This window comes from Nilaparvata lugens, chromosome 8, assembly GCF_014356525.2.
Source record: "Nilaparvata lugens isolate BPH chromosome 8, ASM1435652v1, whole genome shotgun sequence".
In the NCBI taxonomy this organism is placed as follows: Eukaryota; Metazoa; Arthropoda; class Insecta; order Hemiptera; family Delphacidae; genus Nilaparvata; species Nilaparvata lugens.
The window spans coordinates 25673758-25685815 of NC_052511.1; the positions used below are offsets into that span (position 1 = coordinate 25673758).

At 35.0% G+C, this 12058-nt stretch overlaps 1 protein-coding gene and 1 long non-coding RNA gene across 6 annotated transcripts in view; both read right to left on the reverse strand.

The window, feature by feature from the left end:
* LOC120352669 overlaps nucleotides 1-12058 on the reverse strand; it is a 357141-nt gene that overhangs the window by 126742 nt on the left and 218341 nt on the right. The window lies entirely within an intron of this gene.
* On the reverse strand, nucleotides 685-3650 carry LOC120352671. 2 transcript variants are annotated; one of them, XR_005572010.1, is made up of 2 exons: nucleotides 3406-3650; nucleotides 685-2442 (listed from the first exon to the last, which is right to left on the reverse strand). It is a non-coding gene; the product is annotated as an uncharacterized LOC120352671 (long non-coding RNA). The 2 variants fall into 2 exon arrangements; XR_005572011.1 differs by having other exon boundaries at nucleotides 685-2445; nucleotides 3406-3620.

The window sequence follows — 12058 nt, forward strand, 5'->3', positions numbered from 1 at the left end:
CAGGATACAAAGCCTATGCCAGCATATTTTCTAAAATTAATGTATAATTGAGGCATAAATCAAATGTACTCACGTCAAATTATGTAAAACTCATTTAATTATAGTTTTATTAAATTCTTACAGTATTATTTCGTATAATTTACCAATTTATTGTCAGAGTCATTCGTCAACTGCCTACCAATGTTTACTACCTTATTTTCAATAATTAGGTTAGAGTGAATTGCGCCAAAATTGATGACAAGCCTTATCTGTCAGCTGTTGATACTGCCGGCTACTGTGCTACTGTGATATCTCTATATTGTCTGTTTTCATTTTAAAACTAACTCAAGCTTGTTCATTTCTGCAACCCCTGTTTATTTTCTGTTTATCTGCTTTAATTTTATAGTCTTCCCGTTTAACGTAATTTTTTGTCATTTTCTGTGTTTTTCGAACCTCTGTGTCTAATTTAAATATTAAAACCGCGTGGAAAAATTCCCATTGGTGGACTTTTCTTATTAGGCACAGGATTGGTTCTTGCCCAAATCACGTGGTTCTTCTTCTCAGAAGAAGACCAGGTGATTTCCGCTTTTTGGGAAGAAGAGACACTTGCCTTCTGAGAATCGAATTATCAGGACCCGTTTAATTTGTCCTATTAAAATTAATGTTTAAATGGTTTCTCTTCTTGTTAAATGTAATATATCCAGTGTGTTAAATGTGTAGCTCCTCTGTAGTCTTGTGCTCTTAAATTAAATTGGAAGGCAAGTTCAATTTGTATAAGCTTATTCCTGAGGAAGAATTGTGAAACTAAATCCTGGGTGACGCCATTCCACGCCAGATCTTCAAGTGAAATAAAATTATTAAGTGAATTGGGGCCCCACGATCGAGTTGGTGAGCGAAAAATACTTATTCTATCCAATCAGTGAATTGAGAAAGCTACAATTTTCTATCAATTAATTATTGTGAAAGAGTGCAGGACTATATCCTCCTATAATACCGTGTAACCCCTATTAAAATCCTAATTGCACTATATTACCAAGAACATTCATTTTATTATCTCATATCAAGAACATTTATTACCAAATTTTGAAAACTCTATTATTCCAATTTGTCAATTATTTAATTAATTATTATTATTTGATTCTTAACGATTATAATTCATCAATAAATTTGCATAATTGTTAACCAGTTTCAGTAATTTCTCTAATTAGATCCTGCTCAGTTCGGTCTATAATTACCATATTGGTTTTCCTCTGTAGGAATTATTTCAGGTATTGGAATATCAATATTGAATTTACTTGTTATTCATAAGAAATAAATTACATTCGCTGTGCTCGGGTTTGAATTGCCTGGAGATATTGGTAGGCTATCACGCCTGATTCTCAGGCAGTTTATATCAGAGTACGGCGGAAATATTATTTCTTGTGGAATTGTAGGATATTCTGGACGGGTGTAGGCAGCTCTGCCGGCTGATTTTTTATCCGAATTACAGGTGTTAAGCGTCCAGAGGCTCTTGCGAATCCACAAGATTGGCGCCCGAACACAAGACGGTGAAGGAGAGGGAGCTTATTTCATCTTAATAATCATAAATTTATTTCAGAGATCGACTTATCTACGCTTGAGAGGGAGCAGAAATATAAATATTTCTTTTCAGTGGAGTCGTGGGTCGCCTAGCCATCAATACTCTGTTCAATATTGTTGTTCAATTTTATTTCTTAATAATTATTGATCGAATTGAGCAGGTATTTTTTGTTGCACTAATGGGGGCTACACGGTGTTACTCTGATGTATTAATCCCTGAAATGAACAAGCTTGAGGTAGTCGATTTATTTATTAATTTGTGATTGTTCATACACTGGATATTATTTTGATTGTGTTGAATTTTATGTTGATCATTACGGTATATTATATTGTAGAGTATTATTGTATTCTAAAACGTATTATTGTCGCGATTTTGTCTTGCTTTGAAGTTGTGGGAATTAGTCAGCGGTATTAATTCTTCAGAACTACAAGATAATTTGCACTGACCTGATTCTGTTATTCCAATTTGCGCGCACCACTATCATTCACTCACTATTTTTCACTTATTGGATTTCGTCTACACTTCACTTTTTGGGAGAATCATGGCAAACCCCGCCACGGAACTGGATGGGTCTACCACATTGTTTACACCGGCAGATCCTGTCTCACCCGAAGCTCCTCCAAAACCGGCAACCAGCGCGACTTCAGTTGACTTTGAGCGCGGCATTCGAGAGCGTTTGTCATCGACTCAGCTAGAGGAAAGTCAGCCAATACTTAATTCGGTGCAATCATCACCAATCGCCAACGTCGATCGGCGCGAGGTAGATCGTCAAACGTCTTCCAATGATGTCGTTGCTGCTGAGTTGGAGACCAAACAGCCGCAGGGGCTGCCATATCTACCACCTGGGACGATCGAAACCATACTTGAAGTTTTCAAGACCACTGCTGCTGGAATAGAAAAGAAATTAGAAGAAACCGGCAATAGATTGGACAAGAAAATAGAAGAAACAAGTAATAGTTTGGACAAGAAAATAGAAGAAACCAGTAATAGATTGGACAAGAAAGTGGAAGAAATGACCGCAAACTTTTTGCAACTCAAAAGTAACGTTGAGGATTTACATCGAAAAATGGATGAAAAACAAATTGAAGCTAAGAATTATACAAATGAACAAATACAAACGGTGAGAAGTGAATTTGGTGAAAGAATTCTAAACCAACACCGGGAAAATACTGAAGCAAATGGTGAATTGGAGAGCAAGATTACCCAGGCCAATGCTAAGCTAGCTCAGAATGATGTGAGGTTAGGTGAATTGGAGGCTCAGCAAACAAATCACACGGCCCAAATAAACCAGCTGAGAGCAGATGTCACACAGAATTCAGCTGAAACTTTAAATCCCGAAGTAATTAAGGGATTGAAAACTCAGCTAGATCAAACTAAAGCCGAGTGTCTACAAATAAAGAATAGTTTGGCTAACGTTTCTGGTGGTAATAATCATAATACTGGACAAATCTTGTCATCTTTACCAATATTTGATGATACTGAGTGCACCATTCAACCACGGGCATTCATTCAGCATTTGCAGGCTATTGATTCCGTTACTACTATACCATGGATTACGTGGAGAATGCATCTTTTACTATGTCTACAGAAAGAACCACTGATACACTTCAGAAGTCGCATTACTGAATTCAACTCGTTAAAGGATTTTATTGACAACTTCTTAGCTACTTTTTGGTCTCCCGCAAGACAGAGAAATTTATTGTCTCACATTATTACATGCAGATATGACAAGCAGAATACGGGGCTGTCCATGAGTGCCTTTTCAGCCCACATTCGCTATTTGAACAATCTGATGGATAATCCAATCGAGAATGGAAATTTGATCGAAATATTAATTGGGAAGTTACCTTATTCCATTCAGACGGCATTAAGCTCGCAAAGTTTTGAATCCTATGACAAGTTTGAGGCTTGTTTGAGTCGAGTACAGAGTGTAGACGATAAATTTGGTTCACGGAATTTCAAAACAAACCATCAGAAGGATGAGAGGTTAGGTGTTGTCGTGAATGAAGTTGAAACTCCTCATCGTAATTATAATCGAGGCAGTCAACCGAGTCGACCTCAAAATAATAGCCGTGGATTTGGAGATAATCAGCTGCTCCACATCGCACCAGCTGCTCCACATCGGTCCAGCTGCTTCACATCGCACCAGCTGCTCCACATCGCACCAGCTGCTCCACATCGCACCAGCTGCTCCACGATGCTCCGGCTCCACATCGGTCCAGCTGCTTCACATCGCACCAGCTGCTCCACATCGGTCCAGCTGCTTCACATCGCACCAGCTGCTCCACATCGGTCCAGCTGCTTCACATCGCACCAGCTGCTCCACATCGGTCCAGCTGCTCCACATCGGTCCAGCTGCTCCACATCGCACCAGCTGCTCCACATCGCACCAGCTGCTCCACATCGGTCCAGCTGCTCCACATCGCACCAGCTGCTCCACATCGCACCAGCTGCTCCACATCGGTCCAGCTGCTTCACATCGCACCAGCTGCTCCACATCGGTCCAGCTGCTCCACATCGGTCCAGCTGCTTCACATCGCACCAGCTGCTCCACGATGCTCCGGCTCCACATCGGTCCAGCTGCTCCACATCGGTCCAGCTGCTCCACATCGGTCCAGCTGCTCCACATCGCACCAGCTGCTCCACATCGGTCCAGCTGCTCCACATCGCACCAGCTGCTCCACGATGCTCCGGCTCCACATCGGTCCAGCTGCTTCACATCGCACCAGCTGCTCCACATCGCATCGTTGGATCTTCACATTATCATCACAGCACCCACAACTCAAAGCAAGTTGTTTATTTATTGTATTATATTGTTTATTATTGTAATATAAAGATTTGCTCACTGGCAAGTTAAGCCTACCCGCAATTACAACTAAATTTGAAATTAATTCTAAAATATAAAGTAAAGTTATTTTGAATTATCCAGACAAAAAAAAAAAAAAAAAAAAAAATATATAAAATAATTTGGAAAAATTAGCTTATTAACTTACTCTAAAAAAAAAAAAAAAAAAAAAAAAAAAAAAAAAAAAAATTGAAGATAAAATAGAAAAATAGTCTGCTGTGATATTTATTAATAATTTTAGGTGTAGGATATTTTTGTGATTGAAAATCAACCATTAAATGGTCTTCATTATTATTAGTATTGTTTGTTTGAAATATTATTGTTGTTATCATTTGTGCTGTTGCATTATACATGCACTATTAACTATTAATTATCATTTGGTGATAAAATTATCTTGAATATTATATTTGTAGCATGAAAGCTCACTATAGATTAGAATTCTTAATTTATATGTTATTATTGTTATTAACTTAATGAAATTATTGTAATCACATAAATGTGATTAGTATTTTGAAAAAAAAAATATGATGCATCAGAAATCTAAAACATGCATTCAGCAACTAATTTATAGGAAAATTTGAATATTATGTTACTTATTGTATTTTTGTATAGAAATGTTGAGAAATGAAGGGAATTTTGGAATCAAGCTTTAAAAATAAACAGGGTAGAAATTTTGATTGAACAAGTGGAGACTAGTTAAATGTATTGAATCACAGAGAGATATTATCAATCTTTGTAAGCTGGCATACTTGATGAAACTTGGTATAGTTATATTTTAACAGACCTGCAATATTGGATTAAAATTGTTATTAATGTTAAATTGTAAATTTTTGATAAAAATTGTTAATTGTTGGCATGGCCCTTTGATATTGTTATTTTGGCATCTTCTATGCACTCTATGCAGGTCTATTTCACTCATGCACCTCTGCTCTTTATTCTGTGAGGAGTGATGGGGGGCTTGTGCACCCATCCTCTCACCGTAGGGATTTTTTGGATTCTGTGCATGTGGTATTATCCCACCTCTGTACTTCCTTTGTAAGTCTGACTGGGCAAAAATCCCGGGACCTTAGTTTGTGGTTTCTGGCACCACTGCTGCGGCACAAAGCCATGCATATTTGTTGTAACATCATGCTTTTTTGTGCAGATTGTTGTTTGGCTGTGAATTTTTTGTGATAGACCCTAAGTCGTAGTTTTAAGTTAGCATATGTCATTGTACCCTTCTTGATTGAAATTAGAAAGCCTTTAATGGCCTAAAACCTTTCTAATTTGGGGGCTTTATGTCAGGATACAAAGCCTATGCCAGCATATTTTCTAAAATTAATGTATAATTGAGGCATAAATCAAATGTACTCACGTCAAATTATGTAAAACTCATTTAATTATAGTTTTATTAAATTCTTACAGTATTATTTCGTATAATTTACCAATTTATTGTCAGAGTCATTCGTCAACTGCCTACCAATGTTTACTACCTTATTTTCAATAATTAGGTTAGAGTGAATTGCGCCAAAATTGATGACAAGCCTTATCTGTCAGCTGTTGATACTGCCGGCTACTGTGCTACTGTGATATCTCTATATTGTCTGTTTTCATTTTAAAACTAACTCAAGCTTGTTCATTTCTGCAACCCCTGTTTATTTTCTGTTTATCTGCTTTAATTTTATAGTCTTCCCGTTTAACGTGAAAACTCTATTATTCCAATTTGTCAATTATTTAATTAATTATTATTATTTGATTCTTAACGATTATAATTCATCAATAAATTTGCATAATTGTTAACCAGTTTCAGTAATTTCTCTAATTAGATCCTGCTCAGTTCGGTCTATAATTACCATATTGGTTTTCCTCTGTAGGAATTATTTCAGGTATTGGAATATCAATATTGAATTTACTTGTTATTCATAAGAAATAAATTACATTCGCTGTGCTCGGGTTTGAATTGCCTGGAGATATTGGTAGGCTATCACGCCTGATTCTCAAGCAGTTTATATCAGAGTACGGCGGAAATATTATTTCTTGTGGAATTGTAGGATATTCTGGACGGGTGTAGGCAGCTCTGCCGGCTGATTTTTTATCCGAATTACAGGTGTTAAGCGTCCAGAGGCTCTTGCGAATCCACAATATTAAAGAAAAAAAAAAAAAAAATAGCACGATGACATTTAGGAATTGTGTTCATACCATTATAGATTTATTGAAAAATAAATGATAGGTTCCCGTTAGTTATGGCTACTTCGTAGTTTGTCATACTTGCAGATATCGATAACAATCCTTATTATTCTTTCTGTTCACAGCAAAAGAAGTGCTCACTTGATTTTATTATAGCTAAAACCAATTACCCACTGTCAGTGCATTTAAGAACTTGGTCAAACTACTTCTAAATGTAAAGAAAAACTACTGTTCTATATTCAAAATCTGCAATCATTAATTTTACATCTTCTGAACATGCAAAATAAAACGAAGGTAGAATCCAGCTACATCTAGAGCACAAAATCGTATTATGTCTTTCTGAGCATTAATATTAATAGATGTTGCCAGTTACTGAATATGATAATAATTGAAGTTACAGTAAGTATGTGTTCAAGTTAACTAGTACGGTGAAGTTTTCAATTAAAATAAATATCATGTTTACATATGAATTTTAAAGACTCTTGCCCAAATCTCAATTAGTTATACATTTTGCTGAATTTCGGAATGATTAAAGAGATTTCTTTTGAAGAGGGCCCGCTTCAAATTGGATCCTACTATCAATCCAGAAATTCGACTCTCCAAATCATACAGAATGCCTTTATGGTACCATATCCTGATTAGATTTCTTTTTGCGTGTTTCACACCGGAAGGAAGGGGAGTGTGCCGGGCACTCTCTTTAATTCAGGCCTTTTCCCAGTTATAATAGTAAATTTAATACGCAATAGACTAGAGCCATTATTGTAAGTGAGTTAGCGAAATAAATTATTTTCTCTCTCTATTATGAACGGCCATGACTTCGAGTTTCCCATGATAGATATTTAAAAATTGTGGCTCCGAGTCGTCGAGGAATGTAGATTATGGAATTATCTCTAAAACTTAGCCTTCTTGTCGCGACATAAAATGCGATAAGTTGGAAAACAGCAAGCATTGAAATTATAACAAACTACCGATTTTGCAGTTACTATTTGGTCCAAAGGCTGTAGAAGCCACGCGACGATTGGTCAAATTGATTCCATTCGCCCAATAGGAGACCTGTTTCTAAATACAGTAGTGGGGATTCCCAGCCGCGCAAGACCAGATTACGTTTCAGAGGACACTTTTGCTAGGAGCACTACGAGAGTAAAGATGTAGTCACTATGTTCCCCCTTTTTGGGCAGGTTTATAAGTTTATTTCAGTAGTTAATGTAGGAGCTAGTTTTATTTTTTATTAATGTTTAAATTTACTAGTAGTGCCATGTCCTGAAAGGTTTAATTGTGTTTCTTCATCATGTACGAATAATTGTTTCTTCAAATAACCGCTAAGCGGTTCATGTGTGTCCCCAAACCAACTTCTTGTACTACCACCCCTTTGGTTCCGCAACTTTATGTAAAACCGCTTCAAGACACCCGTTCAGACGACAGGTCTAGGGACGTAAGAGGACGTCGCCGTCAAGCCAAATTCAACCGGTAAAAGCTCACCGCCAAAAACAAGGTACTGTAACCCCGACGATAAAGCAACGTACAAACCAACGAAAGTGCAGTGTAGTGAAACAAAGGTTCATTCGAGAATGTCAATAAAAGTCGGGATTCAAAATTATTATGAAATGGGTTATATGGATTACTATCGACGAAATTTGGGTTCAACGGGTTTTTTTCTTTCTTGAGTAATTTCATGTTGAAATTGATTGGTTATTTTATGACTGATCTTGTTTGGTTTTGTGACGTATTGCTATCTAAACGGGGATAGTAATGCGCCCCCGAATCAGATGAAGAATGTCAACAAAGTAACATGATATTGTTGTTTCTGTTGTTCGATTTTAGCTGCCAATGTTTATTGAAACTGTTTGTATTTTTCTATTATTTCAAATTGTAGTGTTATTCTATAGTATAAACCTATTAAATCAGGCATGGCAAGATTAATTGAAGTTTTCTTGACTCTAGCCCGTTCACCTGCATGAATAAGGGATAGACTCAGGTATTTTCTAGATGTGCCGGCCTATTTCTAAATTCTAAATTTTATTCAAAATTAACTTCTTCAGGCACATGTGTTGCATGTTCAATGGTATCACTGAAATAACAAACTCTGTAAACAGAGTTAACAGAATTAACAGATAAATGGTTTATGTAAATAGAGATGATATATAAAAATTAAAAATAACAGTTTCAAAATAAAGTTTTGTTGAGAACAAATATAAAATGTGAATTCTAAACTTGTAATTTATAATTTTTTTTGGTGATGTGTCCATGACATCGACACTGTTTGAACTTGATTGCTCTGTACCTTTGTGCCTGCCAGGCTTCCGTCTCTCTAAAAAATAATGGCTGGCAGCGTGTGTTTGATTTTGTGCTCTCTGGATATTTTTCTGTTTAAGTGGATTATTAATGTTTAAATTGAGTTTTGAACAGTTTTATGGTGTTCTAAGTTTGTGTATTTTGATTTGTGTGTATACAAGCCTATAGCCATTGATTTCCACTATATAAATTGGATAAGTATTTAGCTTGTAGTGACTTTAGATGCTTAAGCGTGTAAGATATTGTTCTTTGTGTATTTGTGTAGTATATTGCCAAAATTCTTCTGAAGATTATAAGTTCATTTGCTCTGAAAACTGGATTTCTCATTCATAGGCGATAGATCCATTCATAGTTTATCAAGAATCTATTACATTGGAGCCGATAAATTTCCTTAGGTTAATAGGTGAGACATGCTATCCAACCGATTTAGGAGAAATTGGTAGCACGGCAAATGTTACCCCTGTGGTGGGACCGAATTACAAAATAAATATGTCCCAAATGGTACGCCCTGGTGTGGGACCAAACTACAAAATATATCCTTGGTTATAAAAAATTATTGGTAGGATAGATGTCTTGATGGGTTATGAATGGTATACTGCTGAATGGGAAGTCAGTTCTGGAGTGGTCAAGTTTTAATGAATAGATATCAGTGCATATTACAAAATGGCAAACATTAAAAATGATCTGAATCTTATAGCATTCCTAACACAAAAGTTTGATGAGCTAAATGCTAGATTTGATGAGCAAAATGCTAAGTTTGATAAACAAAATGCTAAGATTGATGATTTGAAGCAGGATCAAAGTGCTAGGTTTGATGATATGAAGCAAGAATGTACTAGTATAAGACTAGAGCAGGTTAGTATAAACCTTCTATTGAAAGATGCACATGAGACATTGATTAAAAATCATAAAGATGAAAGCAAATTGAAGCATGATAATAGTAGTGTTAAGATACAAGATCAACTCATTCAAGTTTCTGACAATGTAGGCCTAGTTACTGTTGTTGAAAAAGTCAACCCTAGTGAGATAGTAGAATTGAGTAAAGAAGTAGGTAGGGAGTTGTCTTCACTGAAAGTCAACTATCATGAAAGTAATATTGCTAAATTGGGAGTTAGGAAAACAGTAAATTAAGTGAATGTTTAGATGAGACAGGTTTCTGTAGAGGTTAGGAACAATGTAAACAAAATGAATCTTGCTTTGAATCAAGTTGATGAATTCAACTTTCAACTGGAAATTGAAAAGGTGTATGCAAAGCATTATTCAGTCAACATGACTAACTTTTGTAAGCAAAATGGTTTTGTTGAAACAAATGAACCCATGAATAAAATCATGTTCTTGAAGAAAACAAAGCACAAAGTCACCATTGATGTGTTAGTATTCAAAGGTTGTTTCAAGTTGCTTATTTACAAGATAATGACTGTGAATCACATGATGAAAGGGTATTCCCCAGCACACAATGATTAGGAATCCTGTGTTATGCCGGGATTCAGAATAGCATAATCGCTACGCAGTGTATGGTAAGAGTCCATAATTGTGTCTTTTTTCTTTCCTGTAGCCTATTTTTCTTGGCCCTTAATCTTTTCAAATTTCGATTCTTTCCTGTCTTTGAGTAATGTTCAGTAAATTTCTTCTATGATGCATATCTTAACCAATCTTGTCCATAGTCATTTAAATTTGTATTTTTCTGAAATAATTCTGGAAGTAAAAATAGTAGCTTATTTTCCTAATCTTTAAATTGTTGATAAAACTTAACTTTTCTAAAATCTATCCATTGTAGTGTAAATAATTGTTTGCTTGCGGTATATTTTTTCATCATGTATTACATATTTTAATTATGTCTATTTTTTTTCAGGTATCATATTAGGTAATTAGGTTTTTCAGAGCAAAATTATGTCCCATGTTCTCATCTTTCATTGCATATTGTGCCATAAGCCATATGTAATTAGGTTATAGTTTTCTTCTGGGCTTTTAACCCATTTTGCATTTTATTTTTTTTTGCTGTCCAATACTTTGGATTTTTGGTAGACAAGTAGGTGTGATTCTTTTAGAGGTGTGGGCGTGAACCACATATGGCTGGACTCGATTATCTGACCTACTTGTTTGCGATATAAAAACTTTAAGACTGCAACATCAAATGTTTGTAAAAACTTTTGCATACTTTTGTTTTTGTGGTCCGATACTAGAGTCTGCTATCACATTGCCTTACAGACATCTAGGAACTCTCCACCCAGTCACAATAGTCAACATTTTTTTTCCTTCACCAGTTGTTTTTGTGGGAGTGATAGCTCACAATTATAACAAATTAGAGTCATACTTGGAATTTACAAAATTCCATAGTAGTATATTTTATTAAATATACTTCCTTATGAAAGTTCAGTACTGACATGTAGGATAGGCTCTAATTAATCTTTCTCTTCTTTGTATTATTTAGGAAATTTATTTACCCAATTTTCTTTTTCTCTTGTTTGTATTTTTTAGGGAACTTATTTACCCATTATCCATCTTGATCACCTTTGTATTGTAATCTTGAAATGTTTGTATTTATTATACAGTCTTTGAATTATGAAATTATTTAAAAAATAAATGGTTCAATTTAGAACATGCTGAAATCTATTCTTATGTATAAATTCTTTTGTTATAATGAATAAACTTTGAAATTTGAAAGTATTAATGAATTGTGTAGCCATATATATGAGATGTATTAATGAAAGTTAACTTGAATAATGTTTTCATTGAATAAAAACGTCTTGTTATATTATTAATTGAAATGAGTTAAAGGGTGAAATTTCTCTAAAGTTTTTGTAATTGATGTCTTTTTCTAAATTTTAAAACTGTTTATTATATAAATTTTGATATGATTGATTATCGTTTGAAATGGATGCTGGAGTTTATGTAGAATTTTAGTGGGGTTTGTTGATTAGAATTTTGCTGGTATGTGATTGTTTTTTGAGATGGAAACCCATTATTGCCTAAAGAAGGAATAACAGAGGTTATGACTTAGAGAGGCAGTGATGAGATAATATTTTTTGTGTTGATTAATAATGTTGATTGCCATAGATGCAGATTACTTATGAATATTGATTGCCTTTGAAGCAAAATATTATTGATGTTTTGAATGATTTCTTGTTTAATGATTGATAGTAAAGTTTTGTCATGAAATGTAGTTTGTGTTTAGAACATTGAAAAGTCGAAATAAA